At 29.5% G+C, this 25344-nt stretch overlaps 6 pseudogenes; 4 read left to right on the top strand and 2 right to left on the bottom strand.

The window, feature by feature from the left end:
* The first annotated feature begins 944 nt into the window (after window positions 1-944).
* LOC145982955 (NADH-ubiquinone oxidoreductase chain 4 pseudogene) lies at window positions 945-3603 on the top strand (annotated as a pseudogene).
* A 2924-nt stretch (window positions 3604-6527) lies between these two features.
* On the bottom strand, window positions 6528-7196 carry LOC145982954 (cytochrome c oxidase subunit 2 pseudogene; annotated as a pseudogene).
* A 4987-nt stretch (window positions 7197-12183) lies between these two features.
* Window positions 12184-13898, top strand: LOC145982950 (NADH-ubiquinone oxidoreductase chain 1 pseudogene; annotated as a pseudogene).
* Window positions 13899-16063: 2165 nt separating this feature from the next.
* Window positions 16064-17404, top strand: LOC145982953 (NADH-ubiquinone oxidoreductase chain 4 pseudogene; annotated as a pseudogene).
* A 289-nt stretch (window positions 17405-17693) lies between these two features.
* Window positions 17694-18890, top strand: LOC145982952 (NADH-ubiquinone oxidoreductase chain 5 pseudogene; annotated as a pseudogene).
* A 2926-nt stretch (window positions 18891-21816) lies between these two features.
* Window positions 21817-22485, bottom strand: LOC145982951 (cytochrome c oxidase subunit 2 pseudogene; annotated as a pseudogene).
* Window positions 22486-25344: the final 2859 nt, after the last annotated feature.

Genomic DNA, 25344 nt, shown 5'->3' with positions numbered 1-25344 from the left:
CATCATCAATAAATTGAAATATATGGGAATACAAATAATTAAACTATGTATACGAAATGCCATTATCGTGCTGCAGCCTCAGATCTTCAATAGTAAATGAAGCTTTATAATATCCATACGCTAGAAAAATCATAAAATACACACTAAGTTCTCACTGAATTGCGATCACCTACCTAATACTTTGTTGGTCCACCTTTGATTGGGCGTACGGTCTGGACAGGACGTTGCATGGATTCCAAGAGGTGCTGATATGTCTCCACGGGGATCTAACACCATATATTTCTGATGGCATTCCATAACGAGCTAACTGATGTCGGTGCAGGATGCATTGTTCGAAGAACTCTTTCCCCAACATCCCACAGATGTTCTTGGATTAAGATCAGGGGAATTGAGGGGCTAATTAATATGCTGCAATTCTATGGAATGTTCCTCCAGCCACCGTGTATTGTCGTCATGGAAAATGCTGTCCCCATGTGGATAGAAGTGTGGCATTGTGAGTTGTCCCCAACACCTCCCGATACACAGAGGATGTCACACGGCGGTCCATACAGACCAATGGTCCCAGTGTATGCCAGAAGAAGCAACCGCACACCATACAGCCGCCCCATCGCCTGTGCAGCACTCGCCATGCAGGAAGGGTTCTTAGCCATGTGCTGTTGGCGCCACACACGCCCGTCACAGTAGTGTAGCAAAAACCGTGATTTATCGGACCAACACACCCTTTTCCAAACGTCCACGGTCCAGTAAGCGCACAGTCAGCGTGCTCGTATACCAAAACGAGACGAAGTCGGCGGAGACGCTTCGTGAGGAGTGGACGACGAGTGCGTTGTCTGCTGTGAATGGTGGTTCAAGTTTCTATTGTTTTTGGTTGTTTTTTGTTTTTATTAATAGTGTGATCTGGTATTGGAGTGTGGGGGGCTGGTTATTTTACTGGATTAGATGTGATGTCTTATTCTCTAATTTTGCTTAGTATTTGGATTATTTTTTTAATAATAGTGGCTAGAGGTAGTATTATATCTATTTATTTTTATCCTTGCAGATTTATATTTTTGTTAATTATTTTATTATTATTATTAATATTAACTTTTATGAGAATAAATTTTTTTTTATTTTATTTGTTTTTTGAGGGATCATTAGTACCTACTTTATTTTTAATTTTAGGGTGGGGGTATCAACCAGAGCGAGTACAAGCGGGGGTATATTTACTTTTTTATACATTACTTGCTTCTTTACCTCTTTTGGTTGGTATTTTTATGTTAAATTATAAGATGGGTGGGTTATATATGTATATATTTAGATATATTAATATTAATATAAATTATTTTGTTTGATATATTAGAATGGTGTTTGCTTTTTTAGTAAAAATACCTATATTTTTGGTTCATTTGTGATTACCTAGGGCTCATGTTGAGGCTCCAGTTAGTGGTTCTATAATTTTGGCTGGGATTTTATTAAAGCTTGGTGGATATGGTATTTTGCGAATTATTTCTTGTATTGAGGGATTAGCCATTAAATATAATATTTTTTGATTTGGCATTAGAATTGTTGGAATTTGAATGATTAGTCTTGTTTGTATACGTCAAATTGATTTAAGGGCCTTGGTTGCATATTCATCTGTAGCACATATAGGTCTTGTTTTAATAGGAATTATAACTATGGGAGCATGAGGCATAAATGGTGGTCTTACTTTAATAGTAGCACACGGCCTTTGTTCTTCTGGGATATTTTGTTTAGTAAATATCACTTATGAGCGATTAGGTAGTCGTAGTATATTAATTAATAGGGGAATAATTAATTATATCCCTAGATTATCTTTGTGATGATTTATATTAAGAATTACTAATATGGCGGCCCCCCCTTCTATTAACTTGTTGGGTGAAATTAGTTTATTAAATAGAATTATTGGGTGATCCTATTTTAGTTTTGTGGGTGTTGTATTACTTTCTTTTTTAAGTGCTGGTTATACTTTATATTTATATTCTTATACTCAGCATGGAATATATTATTCTGGTGTATTTTCTTGTTGAAGAAGTAATATTCGTGAATATTTATTATTATTTTGTCATTTATTTCCATTAAATTTTTTAATTATTTTTTGTTCCCCAATATTTCATTGAATTTAAAATATTTAAGTAGTTTAAATAGAATAGTAAGTTGTGGACTTAGTGGTAACTAAAGGTTCTTAAATCAATGGTTTTTAATTTTTTTATTACAAGCATAATATCAATTATTTTATTTATTAGTAGAATAATTCTATTATTATTAGGAATAATATTTTTAATTAAGGATATTACAATTTTTATTGAGTGAAGTATTATTAATTTGAATAGTTCTAGTATTATTATAACAATATTATTCGATTGAATATCTTTAATTTTTATAGGGTTAGTTATATATATTTCTTCTATGGTTATTAATTATAGAGGTTCTTATATGGAGGGGGATCATAATATAAATCGATTTATTATTTTAGTTTTATTATTTGTTGGATCTATAGTGTTTTTAATTATTTCTCCCAATATTATTAGAATTATTTTAGGGTGGGATGGTTTAGGATTAGTTTCTTATTGTCTAGTAATTTATTATCAGAATGTTCGCTCCTATTCCGCTGGGATATTAACTGCTTTATCCAATCGAATTGGTGATGTATTTATTTTATTATCTATTGCTTGAATATTAAATTATGGTAGATGAAATTATATTTGTTATTTATGATTAGTTTCTGATTTTGATATAATATTAATTACTAGATTTATTATTATTGCTGGAATAACAAAGAGTGCACAAATTCCGTTTTCTGCATGGTTGCCGGCAGCTATAGCTGCACCAACCCCCGTTTCTGCATTGGTTCATTCTTCTACTTTGGTTACTGCTGGGGTTTATTTACTAATTCGTTTTGGAGATATACTGATATATACTATTTTTGGCAGGGTACTTTTATTATTGTCTGGACTAACCATATTTATAGCTGGGGTTGGTGCTAATTTTGAATATGATTTAAGGAAAATTATTGCTTTATCTACATTAAGACAACTTGGGTTAATAATACTAACATTATCCATGGGATTAAAGGAGTTATCATTTTTTCACTTGTTGACACACGCTATATTTAAGTCTTTATTGTTTTTATGTGCTGGGGTAGTAATTCATATTATAGGAGATATTCAGGATATTCGTTGTATGGGAGGTTTAATTAATAAAATACCAATAACTATTTCTTGTATAATAATTTCTAGTCTTGCATTATGTGGAATACCATTTTTGGCTGGATTTTATTCTAAGGATTTAATTTTGGAAATATTAAGTATATCTTCTTTTAATTTAGTAATATTTGTTTTATTATGAGTTTCTACGGGTATAACCATAGCTTATAGTTTTCGATTAAACTACTATTTAGCTGGTAAATCTTATAGAGGTATATCATTTCAATCCTTTTCTGATGATGGGGGGTGAGGTATATTTAAAGGGATGCTAGGTTTATTGTTGTTATCTGTTGTAGGTGGCTCTGGGTTAATATGATTAATTTTTCCTTCTGTTTTTGTTGTTATTATTCCTCTTAATTTAAAAATAGGGGCAGTTATTTGTATTTTACTGGGAGGATGAATTGGGCATAATATTACATCTTTTTTGTTCGAAGTTTATCCATTTTTTAATAATAAAATAGTATATTATTTATTAGGAGGGATATGATTTTTACCTTATTTATCCTCTGGTGGGTTAATTGGTAGTTCATTTATTACTGGGGGTATATATATTAAGGCTATTGATTATGGATGAAGTGAACTTATGGGGGGTCAGGGAATATATAAATATGTAAGGAGTGGTTCTTTAAATATTCAATTAATACATTCTAATTATTTTAATATTTATTTTATATTTTCATTTTTAATAGTAATTTTATTAATAATTTATGTGTGTTTATATAGCTTACTTATAATAAAGCATAATATTGAAGTTATTAGGAAGAATAATTAATTCTGTAAACATTTCTTGAACTTATTTAAAGTTCAGCTTTATCATGAAAAGATAATGTAACTTTATACTAAAGAAATAGTGTGAAGAGTATTAATGGAATTTCACCACTAAAGATGGAAGTTAGCAGCCCCCACTTAGTAATATACCCCTTAACTGAGGAAAATAGCCCTAATTTTATTATTAACATTAATATGCCGCCTTTCTTTGGCTTCAGTCAAGTAAGCAAGGGTAATATATACCAATTTATTCAGGTCGAAGCTGATTGCTTTTGCTTCTTGCTTAATAAAGTAAATTGAATAATTCAATACCTTTTGAATGCAACTCAAATGTTATTATTAACTATTACTCCAGCATGCTCATTCTAGTGATCCTTGGGTTCATTCATGATACAAGCCTAAGAGTAAGATTAGTAGGAATAGGAGTCTAACACATAATCAATATATTAATTTTGAATTAGTAATAATAACTGTTATTGGTAATAGTAATACAATTTCTACATCAAAAATTAGAAAAATTACTGCAATTAAAAAAAATTTTATGGAGAACGGAATTCGTGCTGAGGATTTTGGGTCAAATCCACATTCAAATGGTGATCTTTTTTCTCGGTCTGTAATTATTTTTTTTGATAGGAGTGTGGATAATATTATTACAATTGATGTAATTATGATAATTAATAATGAAGTACTTATGATTATATTAATTATTTACTTTATTTTATTATAATCTTTTTAATTGGAAGTTAAGTGTACTTTAAATATACTAAGTAAATTATCTACCTCATCAATAAATTGAAATATAAAGGAATAATCATACTACATCTACGAAATGTCAATATCATGCTGCTGCCTCAAATCCGAAGTGATGTGTTGGTGAAAAATGGCATGAAATATGTCGAGCTAAACACACTCCTAGGAATGTTGATCCAATAATAACATGTAGTCCGTGAAATCCTGTTGCTATAAAAAATGTGGATCCATATACTGCATCAGCAATAGTAAATGGGGACTCATAATATTCATATGCCTGAAGAATAGTAAAATATACCCCTAATATTAGTGTTAATATAAGTGCTTGTGTTGTATGTGAATGGTTTTTTTTTAATAATCTATGATGGGCTCATGTTACTGTTACTCCTGAGGCTAGCAGAATTGCTGTATTTAATAGAGGTACTTGTATTGGGTTAAATGGAGTAATCCCCCTTGGTGGTCACAATATTCCTAGTTCAATTGTTGGAGACAAACTTCTATGGAAAAATGCTCAAAAGAATGATACAAAAAATAGTACTTCTGAAATAATAAATAAAATTATACCTCATCGTAGTCCTATTATAACTTGATTTGTATGTAATCCTTGGTATGTCCCCTCTCGTGAGATATCTCGTCATCATTGAATTATTGTAAGGAGTATTGTTGTTACCCCCATTAATAATAGTATTATATTTTGTTGGTGAAATCATCTAATTATCCCTGTTGTTAGTATTATTGCTCTAAGGGCTCCTGTTGCTGGTCATGGACTTTGATCTACTAAGTGATATGGGTGATTTTGATTTGCTGACATTAGTTATTTTGATTCTCTAGAATAAATAGCGATTAGTAGGGCAAATACGTAAGATTGAATAAATGCTACGGCTGTTTCTATAATAATTAATATAATTTGTGCTAAAATTAGTATTGAAATTCCAATAATTTCTAATATTGTTCCTGCATTTCCAACTATTGATATTATTAAATGGCCAACTATTATGTTGGCTGCTAATCGTACTGATAGAGTTATTGGACGAATTAGGTTTCTAATTATTTCAATACCTACCATAATTGGTATTAATAGTGCTGGTACACCTTCCGGTACTAGGTGTACTAATATATGCTTTGTATTATTAATTCACCCAAATAATATAAATGATAATCATATTGGGAGAGCTAGGGTTAGGGTAAATACTAAGTGGCTTGATCTAGTAAATACATAGGGTAATAACCCTATTGAATTATTAAATAAGATTATTGAAAATATACTAATAAATATTAGAGTTCTTCCTTGGTGACTAATTATTCCTAAAAATGTTTTAAATTCTTCATGTAATTTTACTATTATTATATTATATAATATAGAGGTTCGTGATTGTATTAACCAAAATGGGGCTGGAATTATTAATAACCCTAAGAATGTTCTTATTCAGTTTAGTGATATATTTATAACTGATGATGTTGGGTCGAATGATGAAAATAATCTTGTTATCATTTTCAGTATTTAATTTTTGGATTATTTTCTATTTTAAAATTATTATTATTTAATAATTTATTATAATTATAATAGTTAACAATTAAAAATAAAAAATAAATTAATATAAATATTATAAATAGAATAATTCAGTTTAATGGGTATATTTGTGGAATAAAAAAGTATCTATAAGGATAATTTAGGTTTGACATTCCTATGTTATTATATTAACTAACTCTTTTCATTAGAAGTAGTTGTTATATTACTATTTTGTGGTTTAAGAGACCATTACTTACTTTTCAGTCATCTAATGATTCTTGTATAATTTTTATTAATCAATTAATAAAAGATTTGTGAATTGTAGTTTCAACAATAATCGGTATAAATCTATGATTAGACCCACAAATTTCTGAACACTGTCCAAAAAATAGACCAATTCGACTAATGTTTACCCCTGCCTGGTTAAGTCGTCCTGGAGTGGCGTCTATCTTAATTCCTATGGATGGTATGGCCCATGAATGCAATACATCTGCAGATGTAGTTAATACTCGAATATCTATATTAATTGGTAGTACTGTTCGATTATCTACATCTAATAATCGAAATGAGTTTAAAGATATTTCATTTGTTGGGGATATATATGAATCAAACTCTACCTTTATAAAGTCGGAGTATTCATAACTTCAGTATCACTGATGCCCAATAGTTTTAAGTGTTAAGGAAGGCTGATTAATTTCATCTAATAAATATAATAAACGTAAAGAGGGCAGGGCAATAAAAATTAGGGTAATTGCTGGTATGATTGTTCATATTGTTTCTAATGTTTGTCCTTCTAAAAGTATTCGATTTGTTAATTTGTTATTAAATAATGATGCTATTAAGTATCCTACTAATACTGTAATTATAATTAAAATTAATATTGTGTGGTCATGGAAAAATATTATTTGTTCTATTAATGGGGAGGATCTATCTTGTAGTCCTATTTGATTTCAGGTTGCCACTTTTAAGTAAGGGATACCCCTTATATTTGAAGCTTAAATTCAATGCACTTCTCTGCCACCTTAAAAATTAATTGTTAGTAAGTAGTATTGGAAGTTCTGAATATGTATGTTCAGAAGGAGGTGACATTTGATATCACTCAATTGATGATGCTTGTTGTAGATTAAATAATGTCGGTCGGGCGCTTGTCATACTTTCTCAGGTAATAAAAATTATAATAATTACTGCTGTAAATGATAGGATTGACCCTAATCTTGAAACAATATTTCATATTACATATGCATCTGGATAATCCGAATATCGTCGTGGTATTCCTCTTAATCCTAGAAAATGTTGTGGGAAGAATGTTAGGTTTACTCCAATAAATATTGAGATGAATTGAATTTTTAATCAATCTGGATTTATTATTACTCCTGTAAATAGTGGAAATCAATGTACTAGTCCTGCTATAATAGCAAATACTGCTCCTATAGACAGTACATAGTGGAAATGTGCTACAACATAATATGTATCATGTAGTACAATATCTAGGGATGAATTTGCTAATACTACTCCTGTTAATCCTCCTATTGTAAATAAGAAAATAAATCCAAGTGCTCATAATATTGATGGGGAATAATTAATTTGTGTCCCATGTAATGTTGCAATTCATCTAAATACCTTAATTCCTGTTGGTACAGCAATGATTATTGTAGCTGCAGTAAAATATGCTCGTGTATCAACATCTATTCCTACAGTAAATATATGATGTGCCCATACAATAAATCCTAGAAATCCAATTGCTATTATTGCATAGATTATTCCAAGAACTCCAAATGTTTCTTTTTTACCTCTTTCTTGAGTTACAATATGTGAAATTATTCCAAATCCTGGTAGAATTAGAATATATACTTCTGGGTGTCCAAAAAATCAGAATAGATGTTGATACAAGATTGGATCTCCACCCCCAGATGGATCAAAAAATGAGGTATTTAAATTTCGATCTGTTAATAATATAGTAATTGCTCCTGCTAGAACTGGTAGTGATAATAATAGTAGAACTGCAGTAATTACTACTGATCATACAAATAATGGTACTCGTTCTATAGATATTCCTATGGTTCGTATATTAATTACTGTTGTAATAAAGTTTACTGCCCCTAGAATAGAGGATACCCCCGCTAAGTGTAATGAAAAAATTGATAAATCAACAGAGGCTCCAGCATGTGCAATTCCTGCAGATAGTGGAGGATACACCGTTCAACCAGTTCCTGCACCACTTTCTACAATTCTTCCTGATAATAGTAGAGTTAATGATGGAGGTAGTAATCAAAATCTTATATTATTTAATCGTGGGAAGGCTATGTCTGGGGCTCCAATTATTAAAGGTACTAATCAGTTTCCAAACCCCCCAATTATAATGGGTATTACTATGAAAAAAATTATAATAAATGCGTGTGCAGTTACAATTACATTGTAGATTTGATCATCTCCAATTAAACTTCCTGGCTGGCCTAATTCTATGCGGATTAAGATACTTAATGATGTTCCAACTATTCCTGATCATACTCCGAAAATTAAATATATTGTACCAATATCTTTATGGTTAGTAGAAAATAATCATCGTTGCAAGAATGAGATGACTGAAGCTATATAGGTGATAAACTGTAAATTTATTTATGAGTTTTAAACTCTCTCATTAAATTTTGGCTTTATAGTTAAGGATAATAATTTTGAACTGCAATTTCAGGGTGATACGTTATATGTATTAAGGCCTAAAAGAATACCCTTTATTTATGACTTTGAAGGTCATTAGTTTAAAATTAACTTAAGACCTTATAAAGATCTTATAAAGATATATAAATTGGTTGAATTATAGGTAGCCCACACACTGCGAAAAAAATTGCAATTACCGATAATACTTGTTCTTTTAAATTTAATGGCTTGTTATTAATAATGTTTCATATATTAGTTTTATAATTTATTAAAATTGATGTAAGTGAGGTTCGTAAGTAATAGTATAGGGTTAGTAGTGATATACTAATTAGAATTATAATTATAACTAATTGTTTAAGGTTGGTTGTTTGAATAATAACTAGTCATTTTGGTAAAAACCCTAGTAGGGGTGGTAATCCACCAAGAGATAATATTGATATAAATAAAGATATCTTTTTGATGGGAGGAAGTTTCAATATGAACAGTTGATGGATGTAGTATGTTTTGTTTATTGAAAATAACATAATGGTGGAGGTGGTTATAAGGATATACAGTAGTAAGTATGTTAATCAGGTGTTATCTTCTGATGTTATTCTTAGGATAATTCATGATATGTGATTAATTGATGAAAAGGCTATAATTTTTCGTAATGAGGTTTGATTTAATCCTCCAATTGCTCCAATAATCGCCGATGTACTAATTGTTAAAATTAAAATTATATTTAAATTGTCAATTACATATCTAAGTAATGTTGATGGGGCAATTTTTTGAATAGTTGTTATTACTAGGCAGTTAATTCATGTTATTCCTTCTATAACTTCTGGTATTCAAATGTGAAATGGAGCAGCTCCTATTTTTATTAGTAAAGCTATAATTAGAAGTTGGGTTTGTATATTGAAATTTGCAGCATTAATTATAATTAGTGCTACGGCCAAAATTATTGATGATGCTAATGCTTGGATTAGGAAGTATTTAAGTGATGCTTCTGTATTTCGTTGATTATTTGGTGTGGAAATTAATGGAATAAAAGATATTAAATTAATTTCTAAGCCTATTCAGGCTCCATATCATGAGGTGGAAGAAATAGAAAGGAGGGTTCCTATTGTGAGGGTCAATAGGAATATTATTTTTTTGGGGGTTGTGAGCATTAAAAAGGGAAGGATTAATTATAAACCTTCATATGTGGGGTATGAGCCCTCTAGCTTAATTAGCTTACCTTTTTATTATATTTTGGTGTATGATGCACCATGGGGTTTGATACCATTGGAGAAAGTTTAATTCTTTCAGTTATAAAAATTCATTTTTATTAAAAATGAATTTAATAAGAACATGTTAAGTTTCATGTATACTTTACCCTATCATGGTAATCCTTTTTCAGACATCTTATTTATAAATAAATTATAATAGTGGGCTAATAATTTTATTTATTAGACTTTTATTGTTATGATCAATAAGTAGAACCCATTTATTAAATAATATAAAATACTTCAGAATTGATTTTAATTTTATCTAATTTTTCTTAAGTTTTTGTAGTCTAACTTAAAGTAATTGACTTAATTAACATGTCATTTTAACACTTATTGAGTTTAGAGAAAAAAGAAGTTAATATATCTATATAGAACACAATTTTGAGGGAAAAAAAAATTGTGTTCTATATAGTACGGGAAAGTGAGTAAAAATAAAAAGGGGAGGAAGTTTTCGTGAGATAATTTCTAATTATAATCTAATTTAATATAATACATAATATATAACAATAAAGAACCTCTCTTTATATTTTAAAATTAAAGTTTTATTCTAGCTTAAATCTCCTTAGTTAAATTTTACATATGTATTTATTAAAGAGAGGAAAAACTTCCGTCAATTTTTTATGGGTTGAAACGGCTTATTTTGATTTAGTTCGCAGTGTGTAGGTTTGTTTAATTTTAATGTAAATTAGATTACAGGATTTTGATTTTTAATATTTATTTTGTCCGGCTAAATTCGTGCCAGCTGCCGCGGTTAGACGTGGGGACATAGGTGGAGGGTTGTTGGCTTAATTGTAGTAATAATTGATTTTTGGTTGTTTATATTTTATTTACTAGGTGAAATTTTTAATATAATTTGTTCTTTATTTTTATTAATTCTATAAGGGTGATATATTAAACTAGGATTAGATACCCTATTATTATCATTGTGAATTTGGTTTGAGTAGTATCAGTTATGATCTTGAAACTCAAAGAATTTGGCGGTGCTTTATTCTATTTAGAGGAACCTGTTCCGTAATCGATATTCCGCGTTTTATTTGACCTATTATTGTAAAATATCAGTTTGTATACCGCCGTAGTTTGAATATTTAAATATATATGTTTTTTTTTCTATTGAAATATATTTCAGGTCAAGGTGCAGCTTATTAGTGGGTGGAGATGGGTTACATTATGTTGATTTGGATAATGGATTGTAATTATATTTGAAATTGGATTTAATTGTAATTTTGTTTTAGAATAACATTTTGATTTATTAGCTCTAGGGCATGCACACATCGCCCGTCGCTCTCATTTATATAGATGAGATAAGTCGTAACATAGTAGGTGTACCGGAAGGTGTGCCTAGTTTGAATGGTATCAAAATATTTCTGTTAGTTAGAATATTCATTTACATTGAGTAGTTAGTCGTGCAATTCGATATATTTTGATAGAAATTTTATTACTATTTGAATTTTGTTTATAAATTGGTTATATATGAAAAGGAATTTTATTGTGGTCGGTTATATGCTTAGTATATATAAATTAGTTTGTTATAGATTATTAGTACAGTGTTGGGATTTATTAAATATATGAAATAATTAATTTTTATTATAGGAGATGTTAATAATCGTACCTTTTGTATCAGGGAGGATTAAATTTTAATTGAATATTCTGTTTTCTCGAAAGGTGAGGAGCTAGTAAAATTAATTTTAAGGTAAAAGTGTTATATTTTTCTGTTAAAATTGTTACTTGTAATAAAATGTTATTCGACTTACTTTATATCTAGTTATTAGGGAAATATATTTAATATAGCTTTACATTTTAATATTTTTTATATTAATATATATATTATGATATTAATGCTTAGTTATGATTAGGGGGATGTGCTTCTGGTTAATATGTTGGTTATAACTTTATAATAAATTATTATATTTGTTGGTTTGGAGATTGCTAATTTTTGTAATTTTGTTATAATTTATTTGAAATTTTATTAAAAATTTAGCTTAGTTTTACTTTCTTACTTAATTATATGTTTTAATTGGTTTTATTTTGAAATTATGATTCTATTAGTATACTTATTTAATTAATTAAAGGAATTAGGCAAAATTTATTCTCGCCTGTTTATCAAAAACATCTTTTCATGGTTTTTATATGAAGTATAACCTGCCCAATGACACTTGTTTAATGGCCGCGGTATTTTGACCGTGCGAAGGTAGCATAATCATTAGTCTTTTAATTGAGGGCTAGAATGAATGGTTGGACGAGGAATAGACTGTCTTTAGTTAATTAATGTATAATTTTACTTTAAAGTGAAAAGGCTTTATTTTTTTAAGGGGACGATAAGACCCTATAGATCTTTATATTATTTTAATAATGGTTTGATTAGTAGTATAATTATATATATATTATTTAATAATATTTCGTTGGGGTGATGGGAAGATAATAATTAGCTCTTTTTTATTTAATATTCAATAATTTTTGTTATTTGGATCCATTTTTAGTGATTTAAAGAATAAGTTACCTTAGGGATAACAGCGTAATCTTTCTTGAGAGATCCTATCGACAGGAGGGGTTGCGACCTCGATGTTGGATTAAGATATCATTTGGGTGTAGCATTTCAAATTTGATGGTCTGTTCGACCTTTAATTTCTTACATGATCTGAGTTCAAACCGGCGTGAGCCAGGTTGGTTTCTATCTCTTAATATTAAAAGTGTTTTAGTACGAAAGGACCAAATACTTATATCATATATGTAATATTGATTAATAATAATTACTATTATGGCAGAGAAGTGCATTGAATTTAGAATTCAATAATGAAGATAAATTTCTTTTTATAGTGGATGATATTAGATTTATTTATTGGGGTTATTTCTTTTATTATTTTGGTTGTGTGTGTTTTAATTAGAGTTGCTTTTTTTACTTTATTTGAGCGTAGGGTATTAGGTTATATTCAAATTCGTAAGGGACCTAATCGGGTTGGAATTTGTGGTATTTTTCAGCCTTTTGCTGATGCAGTTAAGTTATTTACTAGGGAGCAAACATTACCTACTCTGAGAAATTATTACCCATATTACATGTCTCCAGTTTTTAGTTTATTCTTATCTTTGGTTGTTTGGGTTGTTTTTCCATATCACACCTTATTATTTAATTTTTATTTGGGGGTATTTTTCTTTTTATGTTGTATGAGAATAGGAGTATATAGAGTAATATCTGCTGGGTGATCATCTAACTCTAATTATGCATTGCTTGGTGGGCTTCGAGCAGTTGCTCAAACTATTTCTTATGAGGTTAGACTAGTATTAATTTTATTGTCTTTTATTTTTTTAATTGGTGGTTATAACCTACTTTTATTTAATGTTTTTCAGGGTTATTTATGATTTATTTTTATTGCTATACCATTGGCGTTAGCCTGGCTGAGTTCTTGTTTAGCTGAAACTAACCGAACTCCTTTTGATTTTGCTGAGGGGGAGTCTGAACTTGTTTCTGGGTTTAATATTGAATATAGTGCTGGTGGGTTTGCTCTAATTTTTATATCTGAATATGCTAGTATTTTATTTATAAGTGTTTTATTTAGAATTTTATTATTGGGGGGATATCATTTTTCTTATTTTTTTTATTTGAGGGTTATCTTTTTAGGATTTATTTATATTTGAGTTCGAGGTACATTACCGCGATTTCGTTATGATAAACTTATATATTTAGCTTGAAGGAGTTTTCTCCCGGTTTCTTTGAATTATTTGGTTTTTTTTGTTGGTTTTAGGGGCTTGATTGTATCAATTTATGTTTAGTTGCATAATAATTAGAATGTGAAGACTTCTAGAATATTCCTATTCTATTTTATGTTTTCAAGACATACACTTAAAATTTCAGTCAAGAAGTCATTTTTTTAAAATTTTATCTCATAGTAGTAGGGTTGCCGGGGATATGGTGAAGTATATAAAATATATAATTGTTAATATTTGGCCAGTAATAATATATGGAGTTTCTACGGGTCGGGCCCCAATTCAGGTCAATAGAATAAAGGTTGCAAATATTAATCAAAATAGTACTTGATTTAAGGGGTAAAATTGTAGTCCACGAAAATTTCTTTTATGATGTACTGGTATAATAAATAAAATTATAATAGATAATACTAGTGCTACTACTCCCCCAAGCTTATTTGGAATTGATCGTAGAATGGCATATGCGAATAGAAAGTATCATTCTGGTTGAATGTGTACAGGAGTTATTAGCGGATTTGCAGGAGTAAAATTTTCAGGATCTCCTAGGGTTGTTGGAAATATTAATGAAAGTTGTATTAATATTAAAATTATAAGTATAAACCCTAATATATCCTTTATGGAGAAGTATGGGTGAAATGGAATTTTATCCATGTTGCTATTGATAGATAGTGGATTATTAGACCCGGTTTGATGCAAAAAAAGTAAATGAACTATAGATATTGCTATTAAAATAAATGGTAATAAAAAATGGAAGGTGAAGAATCGAGTTAGTGTGGCACTATCTACTGCAAATCCACCCCAAATTCATTGAACTAATGTAGTTCCTAAATATGGAATTGCCGAGAGTAAGTTAGTAATTACTGTAGCCCCTCAAAATGATATTTGACCCCATGGTAGTACATATCCAACAAATGCTGTTGCTATTGTTGCTAATATAATTATAACTCCAATAGATCATGTGTGAAAATATAGGTAGGATCCATAATATATCCCTCGTCCAACATGTATATATATACAAATAAAAAATATGGAGGCTCCATTAGCATGAATAGTTCGTAATATTCATCCATAGTTTACATCTCGGCAGATGTGTATTACTCTAGAAAAGGCTAAGTCTGTTCTTGAAATATAATGTATTGCTAAAAAAAGGCCTGTTAAGATTTGGATTGAAAGACACATTCCTATAAGTGAACCAAAATTTCATCAGTATGAAATATTTAGTGGGGCTGGTAAGTCCACTAATGCATTATTTGCTAGTTTAAGTAGGGGGTGATAAATTCGTGCTGGCTTTGTCATTTGTAATTATTTAATTATTTTAAGAGGGCCATGTGAAAGTCTAGTAATTTTTACAATTGCAATTAATGTAATAAATAAATATACTACTGTTATAGTAGTTATTATTATAATGGATTCATTATATAACTTTATTCCTGGTAGGGGGGGTATATTTCTTCAGGTTGTGTAGGTATCCATATTTTGTAACATTGAGGGGGTTAACAATGGATCTATTATTATTAATATAAATAAACATAATAATATTAGGGCTACACCCAAAACCAATATTTTTATTCTTATTTTGAATATTTCATTTGGTGTAAGTCTTGTTGTATAGATAAATAGAACTAATATTCCTCCTAAAAATACTAGGAATAATACATAGGAAAGTCATGTGGATTTTAGGAATGTTGATATTGTTAGACATGCAGTAACAGTTTGTATAATTAATATAACCCCCATAGATAGTGGATGTTTTATATATAATATTATTAATGCTAATAATAACATAATGGTAATTAATATTAATTGTATTTTAATATCAAGGAGTAGTTTAATAAAAATATTGGCTTTGGGAGCTAATGATGATATAATTATATCTTCCTTGATGTTTTTAGAATTGTTAATTCATTTATGATTTACAAGACCATTGTTTTTATTAAACTATAAAAACTTATGTTAAGCATATTATTTATATTAACTATTTTATTTATTAGATTTTTATGTTTTATTTCTCAACGTAGGCATTTATTAGTAACTCTATTAAGACTTGAATTTATTGTATTATCCCTATATTTATATATAACTTACTATTTTATTAATAATCAGGAAGAAGCTTATTTTTGTTTATTATTTATTTCATTCTGTGTATGTGAGGGGGCTCTTGGTTTATCTATTATAGTATCAGTTACACGTACTCACGGTAATGACTATTTTAATTCTTTTGTATTGTTAAAATGTTAAAATATATTTTTTATTTTACATTTTTAATCCTTTTGAGATTTAATAGCTCTTTATGAATGGTGGTTCAAGTTTCTATTGTTTTTGGTTGTTTTTTGTTTTTATTAATAGTGTGATCTGGTATTGGAGTGTGGGGGGCTGGTTATTTTACTGGATTAGATGTGATGTCTTATTCTCTAATTTTGCTTAGTATTTGGATTATTTTTTTAATAATAGTGGCTAGAGGTAGTATTATATCTATTTATTTTTATCCTTGCAGATTTATATTTTTGTTAATTATTTTATTATTATTATTAATATTAACTTTTATGAGAATAAATTTTTTTTTATTTTATTTGTTTTTTGAGGGATCATTAGTACCTACTTTATTTTTAATTTTAGGGTGGGGGTATCAACCAGAGCGAGTACAAGCGGGGGTATATTTACTTTTTTATACATTACTTGCTTCTTTACCTCTTTTGGTTGGTATTTTTATGTTAAATTATAAGATGGGTGGGTTATATATGTATATATTTAGATATATTAATATTAATATAAATTATTTTGTTTGATATATTAGAATGGTGTTTGCTTTTTTAGTAAAAATACCTATATTTTTGGTTCATTTGTGATTACCTAGGGCTCATGTTGAGGCTCCAGTTAGTGGTTCTATAATTTTGGCTGGGATTTTATTAAAGCTTGGTGGATATGGTATTTTGCGAATTATTTCTTGTATTGAGGGATTAGCCATTAAATATAATATTTTTTGATTTGGCATTAGAATTGTTGGAATTTGAATGATTAGTCTTGTTTGTATACGTCAAATTGATTTAAGGGCCTTGGTTGCATATTCATCTGTAGCACATATAGGTCTTGTTTTAATAGGAATTATAACTATGGGAGCATGAGGCATAAATGGTGGTCTTACTTTAATAGTAGCACACGGCCTTTGTTCTTCTGGGATATTTTGTTTAGTAAATATCACTTATGAGCGATTAGGTAGTCGTAGTATATTAATTAATAGGGGAATAATTAATTATATCCCTAGATTATCTTTGTGATGATTTATATTAAGAATTACTAATATGGCGGCCCCCCCTTCTATTAACTTGTTGGGTGAAATTAGTTTATTAAATAGAATTATTGGGTGATCCTATTTTAGTTTTGTGGGTGTTGTATTACTTTCTTTTTTAAGTGCTGGTTATACTTTATATTTATATTCTTATACTCAGCATGGAATATATTATTCTGGTGTATTTTCTTGTTGAAGAAGTAATATTCGTGAATATTTATTATTATTTTGTCATTTATTTCCATTAAATTTTTTAATTATTTTTTGTTCCCCAATATTTCATTGAATTTAAAATATTTAAGTAGTTTAAATAGAATAGTAAGTTGTGGACTTAGTGGTAACTAAAGGTTCTTAAATCAATGGTTTTTAATTTTTTTATTACAAGCATAATATCAATTATTTTATTTATTAGTAGAATAATTCTATTATTATTAGGAATAATATTTTTAATTAAGGATATTACAATTTTTATTGAGTGAAGTATTATTAATTTGAATAGTTCTAGTATTATTATAACAATATTATTCGATTGAATATCTTTAATTTTTATAGGGTTAGTTATATATATTTCTTCTATGGTTATTAATTATAGAGGTTCTTATATGGAGGGGGATCATAATATAAATCGATTTATTATTTTAGTTTTATTATTTGTTGGATCTATAGTGTTTTTAATTATTTCTCCCAATATTATTAGAATTATTTTAGGGTGGGATGGTTTAGGATTAGTTTCTTATTGTCTAGTAATTTATTATCAGAATGTTCGCTCCTATTCCGCTGGGATATTAACTGCTTTATCCAATCGAATTGGTGATGTATTTATTTTATTATCTATTGCTTGAATATTAAATTATGGTAGATGAAATTATATTTGTTATTTATGATTAGTTTCTGATTTTGATATAATATTAATTACTAGATTTATTATTATTGCTGGAATAACAAAGAGTGCACAAATTCCGTTTTCTGCATGGTTGCCGGCAGCTATAGCTGCACCAACCCCCGTTTCTGCATTGGTTCATTCTTCTACTTTGGTTACTGCTGGGGTTTATTTACTAATTCGTTTTGGAGATATACTGATATATACTATTTTTGGCAGGGTACTTTTATTATTGTCTGGACTAACCATATTTATAGCTGGGGTTGGTGCTAATTTTGAATATGATTTAAGGAAAATTATTGCTTTATCTACATTAAGACAACTTGGGTTAATAATACTAACATTATCCATGGGATTAAAGGAGTTATCATTTTTTCACTTGTTGACACACGCTATATTTAAGTCTTTATTGTTTTTATGTGCTGGGGTAGTAATTCATATTATAGGAGATATTCAGGATATTCGTTGTATGGGAGGTTTAATTAATAAAATACCAATAACTATTTCTTGTATAATAATTTCTAGTCTTGCATTATGTGGAATACCATTTTTGGCTGGATTTTATTCTAAGGATTTAATTTTGGAAATATTAAGTATATCTTCTTTTAATTTAGTAATATTTGTTTTATTATGAGTTTCTACGGGTATAACCATAGCTTATAGTTTTCGATTAAACTACTATTTAGCTGGTAAATCTTATAGAGGTATATCATTTCAATCCTTTTCTGATGATGGGGGGTGAGGTATATTTAAAGGGATGCTAGGTTTATTGTTGTTATCTGTTGTAGGTGGCTCTGGGTTAATATGATTAATTTTTCCTTCTGTTTTTGTTGTTATTATTCCTCTTAATTTAAAAATAGGGGCAGTTATTTGTATTTTACTGGGAGGATGAATTGGGCATAATATTACATCTTTTTTGTTCGAAGTTTATCCATTTTTTTAATAATAAAATAGTATATTATTTATTAGGAGGGATATGATTTTTACCTTATTTATCCTCTGGTGGGTTAATTGGTAGTTCATTTATTACTGGGGGTATATATATCAAGGCTATTGATTATGGATGAAGTGAACTTATGGGGGGTCAGGGAATATATAAATATGTAAGGAGTGGTTCTTTAAATATTCAATTAATACATTCTAATTATTTTAATATTTATTTTATATTTTCATTTTTAATAGTATTTTATTAATATAATTTATGTGTGTTTATATAGCTTACTTATAATAAAGCATAATATTGAAGTTATTAGGAAGAATAATTAATTCTGTAAACATTTCTTGAACTTATTTAAAGTTCAGCTTTATCATGAAAAGATAATGTAACTTTATACTAAAGAAATAGTGTGAAGAGTATTAATGGAATTTCACCACTAAAGATGGAAGTTAGCAGCCCCCACTTAGTAATATACCCCTTAACTGAGGAAAATAGCCCTAATTTTATTATTAACATTAATATGCCGCCTTTCTTTGGCTCAGTCAAGTAAGCAAGGGTAATATATACCAATTTATTCAGGTCGAAGGCTGATTTGCTTTTGCTTCTTGCTTAATAAAGTAAATTGAATAATTCAATACCTTTTGAATGCAACTCAAATGTTATTATTAACTATTACTCCAGCATGCTCATCTAGTGATCCTTGGGTTCATTCATGATACAAGCCTAAGAGTAAGATTAGTAGGAATAGGAGTCTAACACATAATCAATATATTAATTTTGAATTAGTAATAATAACTGTTATTGGTAATAGTAATACAATTTCTACATCAAAAATTAGAAAAATTACTGCAATTAAAAAAAATTTTATGGAGAACGGAATTCGTGCTGAGGATTTTGGGTCAAATCCACATTCAAATGGTGATCTTTTTTCTCGGTCTGTAATTATTTTTTTTGATAGGAGTGTGGATAATATTATTACAATTGATGTAATTATGATAATTAATAATGAAGTACTTATGATTATATTAATTATTTACTTTATTTTATTATAATCTTTTTAATTGGAAGTTAAGTGTACTTTAAATATACTAAGTAAATTATCTACCTCATCAATAAATTGAAATATAAAGGAATAATCATACTACATCTACGAAATGTCAATATCATGCTGCTGCCTCAAATCCGAAGTGATGTGTTGGTGAAAAATGGCATGAAATATGTCGAGCTAAACACACTCCTAGGAATGTTGATCCAATAATAACATGTAGTCCGTGAAATCCTGTTGCTATAAAAAATGTGGATCCATATACTGCATCAGCAATAGTAAATGGGGACTCATAATATTCATATGCCTGAAGAATAGTAAAATATACCCCTAATATTAGTGTTAATATAAGTGCTTGTGTTGTATGTGAATGGTTTTTTTTTAATAATCTATGATGGGCTCATGTTACTGTTACTCCTGAGGCTAGCAGAATTGCTGTATTTAATAGAGGTACTTGTATTGGGTTAAATGGAGTAATCCCCCTTGGTGGTCACAATATTCCTAGTTCAATTGTTGGAGACAAACTTCTATGGAAAAATGCTCAAAAGAATGATACAAAAAATAGTACTTCTGAAATAATAAATAAAATTATACCTCATCGTAGTCCTATTATAACTTGATTTGTATGTAATCCTTGGTATGTCCCCTCTCGTGAGATATCTCGTCATCATTGAATTATTGTAAGGAGTATTGTTGTTACCCCCATTAATAATAGTATTATATTTTGTTGGTGAAATCATCTAATTATCCCTGTTGTTAGTATTATTGCTCTAAGGGCTCCTGTTGCTGGTCATGGACTTTGATCTACTAAGTGATATGGGTGATTTTGATTTGCTGACATTAGTTATTTTGATTCTCTAGAATAAATAGCGATTAGTAGGGCAAATACGTAAGATTGAATAAATGCTACGGCTGTTTCTATAATAATTAATATAATTTGTGCTAAAATTAGTATTGAAATTCCAATAATTTCTAATATTGTTCCTGCATTTCCAACTATTGATATTATTAAATGGCCAACTATTATGTTGGCTGCTAATCGTACTGATAGAGTTATTGGACGAATTAGGTTTCTAATTATTTCAATACCTACCATAATTGGTATTAATAGTGCTGGTACACCTTCCGGTACTAGGTGTACTAATATATGCTTTGTATTATTAATTCACCCAAATAATATAAATGATAATCATATTGGGAGAGCTAGGGTTAGGGTAAATACTAAGTGGCTTGATCTAGTAAATACATAGGGTAATAACCCTATTGAATTATTAAATAAGATTATTGAAAATATACTAATAAATATTAGAGTTCTTCCTTGGTGACTAATTATTCCTAAAAATGTTTTAAATTCTTCATGTAATTTTACTATTATTATATTATATAATATAGAGGTTCGTGATTGTATTAACCAAAATGGGGCTGGAATTATTAATAACCCTAAGAATGTTCTTATTCAGTTTAGTGATATATTTATAACTGATGATGTTGGGTCGAATGATGAAAATAATCTTGTTATCATTTTCAGTATTTAATTTTTGGATTATTTTCTATTTTAAAATTATTATTATTTAATAATTTATTATAATTATAATAGTTAACAATTAAAAATAAAAAATAAATTAATATAAATATTATAAATAGAATAATTCAGTTTAATGGGTATATTTGTGGAATAAAAAAGTATCTATAAGGATAATTTAGGTTTGACATTCCTATGTTATTATATTAACTAACTCTTTTCATTAGAAGTAGTTGTTATATTACTATTTTGTGGTTTAAGAGACCATTACTTACTTTTCAGTCATCTAATGATTCTTGTATAATTTTTATTAATCAATTAATAAAAGATTTGTGAATTGTAGTTTCAACAATAATCGGTATAAATCTATGATTAGACCCACAAATTTCTGAACACTGTCCAAAAAATAGACCAATTCGACTAATGTTTACCCCTGCCTGGTTAAGTCGTCCTGGAGTGGCGTCTATCTTAATTCCTATGGATGGTATGGCCCATGAATGCAATACATCTGCAGATGTAGTTAATACTCGAATATCTATATTAATTGGTAGTACTGTTCGATTATCTACATCTAATAATCGAAATGAGTTTAAAGATATTTCATTTGTTGGGGATATATATGAATCAAACTCTACCTTTATAAAGTCGGAGTATTCATAACTTCAGTATCACTGATGCCCAATAGTTTTAAGTGTTAAGGAAGGCTGATTAATTTCATCTAATAAATATAATAAACGTAAAGAGGGCAGGGCAATAAAAATTAGGGTAATTGCTGGTATGATTGTTCATATTGTTTCTAATGTTTGTCCTTCTAAAAGTATTCGATTTGTTAATTTGTTATTAAATAATGATGCTATTAAGTATCCTACTAATACTGTAATTATAATTAAAATTAATATTGTGTGGTCATGGAAAAATATTATTTGTTCTATTAATGGGGAGGATCTATCTTGTAGTCCTATTTGATTTCAGGTTGCCACTTTTAAGTAAGGGATACCCCTTATATTTGAAGCTTAAATTCAATGCACTTCTCTGCCACCTTAAAAATTAATTGTTAGTAAGTAGTATTGGAAGTTCTGAATATGTATGTTCAGAAGGAGGTGACATTTGATATCACTCAATTGATGATGCTTGTTGTAGATTAAATAATGTCGGTCGGGCGCTTGTCATACTTTCTCAGGTAATAAAAATTATAATAATTACTGCTGTAAATGATAGGATTGACCCTAATCTTGAAACAATATTTCATATTACATATGCATCTGGATAATCCGAATATCGTCGTGGTATTCCTCTTAATCCTAGAAAATGTTGTGGGAAGAATGTTAGGTTTACTCCAATAAATATTGAGATGAATTGAATTTTTAATCAATCTGGATTTATTATTACTCCTGTAAATAGTGGAAATCAATGTACTAGTCCTGCTATAATAGCAAATACTGCTCCTATAGACAGTACATAGTGGAAATGTGCTACAACATAATATGTATCATGTAGTACAATATCTAGGGATGAATTTGCTAATACTACTCCTGTTAATCCTCCTATTGTAAATAAGAAAATAAATCCAAGTGCTCATAATATTGATGGGGAATAATTAATTTGTGTCCCATGTAATGTTGCAATTCATCTAAATACCTTAATTCCTGTTGGTACAGCAATGATTATTGTAGCTGCAGTAAAATATGCTCGTGTATCAACATCTATTCCTACAGTAAATATATGATGTGCCCATACAATAAATCCTAGAAATCCAATTGCTATTATTGCATAGATTATTCCAAGAACTCCAAATGTTTCTTTTTTACCTCTTTCTTGAGTTACAATATGTGAAATTATTCCAAATCCTGGTAGAATTAGAATATATACTTCTGGGTGTCCAAAAAATCAGAATAGATGTTGATACAAGATTGGATCTCCACCCCCAGATGGATCAAAAAATGAGGTATTTAAATTTCGATCTGTTAATAATATAGTAATTGCTCCTGCTAGAACTGGTAGTGATAATAATAGTAGAACTGCAGTAATTACTACTGATCATACAAATAATGGTACTCGTTCTATAGATATTCCTATGGTTCGTATATTAATTACTGTTGTAATAAAGTTTACTGCCCCTAGAATAGAGGATACCCCCGCTAAGTGTAATGAAAAAATTGATAAATCAACAGAGGCTCCAGCATGTGCAATTCCTGCAGATAGTGGAGGATACACCGTTCAACCAGTTCCTGCACCACTTTCTACAATTCTTCCTGATAATAGTAGAGTTAATGATGGAGGTAGTAATCAAAATCTTATATTATTTAATCGTGGGAAGGCTATGTCTGGGGCTCCAATTATTAAAGGTACTAATCAGTTTCCAAACCCCCCAATTATAATGGGTATTACTATGAAAAAAATTATAATAAATGCGTGTGCAGTTACAATTACATTGTAGATTTGATCATCTCCAATTAAACTTCCTGGCTGGCCTAATTCTATGCGGATTAAGATACTTAATGATGTTCCAACTATTCCTGATCATACTCCGAAAATTAAATATATTGTACCAATATCTTTATGGTTAGTAGAAAATAATCATCGTTGCAAGAATGAGATGACTGAAGCTATATAGGTGATAAACTGTAAATTTATTTATGAGTTTTAAACTCTCTCATTAAATTTTGGCTTTATAGTTAAGGATAATAATTTTGAACTGCAATTTCAGGGTGATACGTTATATGTATTAAGGCCTAAAAGAATACCCTTTATTTATGACTTTGAATCTTGCGTCGGATATGGGTGTTGTGCATTTTTGTATTGGTCCCGTAATTCCCAAATGCTGGGATGCGTTCAGCTGTCACGAGCCGAGCATATTACGATCCCCTTTTGGAAATTTTGACACACCAGTGGCGGCGCGTACTAGTCGTGACCCACAGCACTTTTTAGGTTGCGCGTCACAATCGCGGCACCGACTCGGATGCGCGTTTTCAACCGTTGCACCGAGTCTACACTTTCGGTCGCAATTACTAGTAGCGGCGCGTTCTAATCGAAGCCCCAAGGTGGGTTATTAGATTGGACTTGATATTAGTTATGGGAAGAATAAAAGGCAAAACTCTCCGGAACTTAGTGAAAAGGCAACACCTATATCAGATGAGAGCTAAGAATCCGCGATCTATGGACATATGATACGAAAAGATCCAGAAGGAAGTCCGAGTCCAGATCCAGAAGGAATCCCTAGTCCAGATCCAGAAGAAAGTCTGAGTCCAAGAAGGAAGCTATAGTCCAGATCCAGAAGGAAGTACTAGTCCAAAAAGGAAGCTCACACAAATGTATAAGGGGAGAATAAGCGACCAATTGTGGATGTGAAAGTGACGATAAACAAATAAGAACTGGATTTCGAAACAAGAATAAAGCAATTGAAATCTATGTAAAAGTCCGATTACTTCTAAATGAATATATTCTCACGTGTTCTCAACTATAATCTTAATGTAAAAAGAAAGATACAATACAATTTATTAACTGTCTCCGCTGGAAGGCTCACTGTCTTTTTTACATTCTAAAAAGAACCCAACCCTGTAGATATTATCCGTGGTATAAAGAATTAGCACCCTAAGGAGGTAGCAAACACGATAATTCCATGTGATCAGAGGAGCTGCTCGGCCGTTCCTTGATGTTCGAAGGGGTGGTAGCAATTCAGTGAGCACTTAGTAAATATACATATTTGTGGACCTTGAAAGTCCCCTAGATAAGTCTCTCTCGCACGCTCTTGCCCATTTACGTACAGCACATCTCCTTGTCTTCATCACTCTTGTCCCCACACTCGATGATAGAGTTGCACTCCAATCCTGCCGGAATGCATT

Source organism: Lepisma saccharinum, unplaced genomic scaffold (assembly GCF_977018435.1).
Source record: "Lepisma saccharinum unplaced genomic scaffold, izLepSacc3.1 HAP1_SCAFFOLD_485, whole genome shotgun sequence".
Classification (NCBI taxonomy): domain Eukaryota; kingdom Metazoa; phylum Arthropoda; class Insecta; order Zygentoma; family Lepismatidae; genus Lepisma; species Lepisma saccharinum.
Note: the sequence above shows the minus strand (reverse complement) of the source record. Positions and strands in the feature narration are given on the sequence as shown.